Source organism: Macaca fascicularis, chromosome 1 (assembly GCF_037993035.2).
Source record: "Macaca fascicularis isolate 582-1 chromosome 1, T2T-MFA8v1.1".
Classification (NCBI taxonomy): domain Eukaryota; kingdom Metazoa; phylum Chordata; class Mammalia; order Primates; family Cercopithecidae; genus Macaca; species Macaca fascicularis.
This window is the reverse complement of record NC_088375.1, coordinates 137985611-137988186: the sequence shown is the minus strand read 5'-3', so window position 1 is coordinate 137988186 and position 2576 is coordinate 137985611. Positions and strand designations below refer to the sequence as shown.

Genomic DNA, 2576 nt, shown 5'->3' with positions numbered 1-2576 from the left:
TGGCTTGAACCCGGGAGGCAGAGGTTGTGGTGAGCCGAGATCGCGCCATTGCCCTCCAGCCTGGGCAACAGGGTGAGACTCTGTCTCAAAAAAAAAAAAAAATTTTACTTTTCTTTTCAGAATGATATCTTTTATTTCTAGACTGAGGTACGTTATGCCGAAGTATTGCATTTCTGTTGTTGGTTAAGAATTATTTCAGTCTTAACAACTACAGAAAGAACTGTTGGCTTTGCAAAATGCCCCACCTCCTGGGATGACTTTAAATGAAAAGAGTGTTCGGAATTCAATTACACAGTCATGTTTACTGGTGAAAATATTCCTGTTCGTCCTCATGATTACAGCAATGTTCATACCTGTTCATCCATTCTAACAGAAGACTGTTTCATAGGGCTCTCAATCCAATCAGTTTGTCTCAGCATTATTAGCATGCTTTCCAGCTGCAAAGAAAAGACGTGACCACCAGATAATTCTTTTTATGTGCGAACACGTAACAAGAATCCAAAGGAAACAAAATGGTGGTATAATGATGATACCTGTTGATGCCACTGTTATGATCCTTCTAGCAGAAGATAGTCCCATTGAGAAAATGAGCACTTTGATCATTCAGTCTTAGACTGGAAGTGACCTACAGGCAATGAAGACTACTTCCTTTTACTGCATTTTCACTGGTGTGCATTCTGGGCACATGTTGATCGCTGGTTCAGTCCAGGCAACTGACATACTTTTATTAGTCATACAGTACTACTAATGCAGGTGTCAGGAAATGTCAAATATAATTTGATTTTTTATTTTTATTTTTTAAGCTTTAGGAAAAGCTCCAGGTCCTCATGTATTGTGCAATAACAATGACTTCCTTGGCGATTTTGGTACGTTCATTGCCAGAAACGGACGTTGTAACAGGAAAAATTTTCATTAACTCCTGCCACTCAATGATTAATGCATGATAGGGCTATGAAATGAACTTATCAGTTACAGTGGGAATATAAATAAAGTGAGGAATCCAACATTACTTTAAAAGTCACCCCAACTGTTTATATTAGAATTCTATGCACTGTGATCCTAAGGTTAACAGCATGAATTAACATGCGTCTTTAAAGGACTGTAATGAAAAATCACTGCGTATTTATTTAATACTTTATATCTGCTGTCAAGTTGTTTTGACATGGAAGATTTTCAAGTAACGTTGGCAGAGAGGTACAGTATGTTATCCTTATGGTGAAAATAAATTCATTTGTTGTATATAATTCCTCAATCTCTGAAGTAAAGGTACGAGTAATATAGGGTAAGAATGGTTTAATCGAGGTTTTATTTTGGAAGAAAAATGGCAGTGATTATTAAATTGCTGCATTCTATAATTTGTGCTTGTTATTTGTACATTAAAGATTTTTTCCAAGTAGGTAACACTTTGTTAACTTCCTGCTAGCCATCAGCATGAGCCCTACTGCCTAAACACTATTTCATTTATTTATATTTGGAAAACCCATAAACATTTGTGTGTGCAATCTTGTTTCTTTGGTTATGTCAAGTTCGAATGTTCAAATACTTGTATTGAAAAACTTTTATTAAGTTTTGTCTTGTAAATTTTCTTTACTTGTTAAGTATCATCTTGTCCTTTAATCCTGTACCCAAAAATAGGAAATACATTTTTGACAGAAGCTTAACGTTTTAACAAAAGAGTGTGGACATTTTAATTTTAAAATTCAAGCAAAAATCGCAATCAAATAGTATGTTTGCTTATTTGTCTCAAGCAACCATATAGGTTTTTCTGGAGGGTTTTGTTTTGTTGTTGTGGAAAACAGTCTGCTTATAACTAGATGAAATTTACTGTAGAAAAAAAATTGTTGAAAGGTCCACGTGAGTTAATGATACTACAACTACTTTTTAAAAAATGATTAATGTATTTTTTTAAATTACCTTTTCACATATGCAAAATCTGTTTCTACTACAATGTTATTTTTACTCATGCCTTATTGTTGCACTCTTTTTGAAATATCCTGCAGTGAATTTATGAATCAATTTGGGCTTAAAACTAAAAACCAGTTGGCTGAATCATTTGAAATATGTACCCCAGTAAAACTATTCAATCAATAATTGGTAAATAATATTTTAAAATGGTTTTTAATCTGTATAGATGACATTTTGTAGCTTTGTACATGTTGTTAATTAAGGGCATATAATTTTACACTCTAAAAGTATAATTGCTGAACTCAGGGGTGGGTAGACTTCAAAAATATGTCTGCTATAGAAATAACTAGAAAAAACTAAAGCCGTGGCCAACCACCAAATTGTGGACACTGTCTATATACTGCTAGTTAACAATTGCCACTTTTAAAAAATTATAAACATTTTTGTTCTATCTTGACTAGATATACTTAAGTTCTCACAATGATCTCTGTCAGTTTTATTAGCTGGCCTGTTCAACCAAGACAGAAAGTCTTTGAATTACTCATAGTTTTAAAATGCTTTTAACATGAAAAATTGCAGCTGCAAATGATGTATTTTCATATTTTACATAACTGCTCTACACTACTGTTTGACCTGATCTTTTCCTGGGGGTTAGAGAGGAATCTCTCTCC

The 2576-nt window shown here is 33.7% G+C and overlaps 1 pseudogene; it reads left to right on the top strand.

Annotated features, from left to right (window-relative positions):
• The first annotated feature begins 205 nt into the window (after nt 1-205).
• LOC123572320 (ubiquitin-conjugating enzyme E2 W-like) lies at nt 206-540 on the top strand (annotated as a pseudogene).
• Nucleotides 541-2576: the final 2036 nt, after the last annotated feature.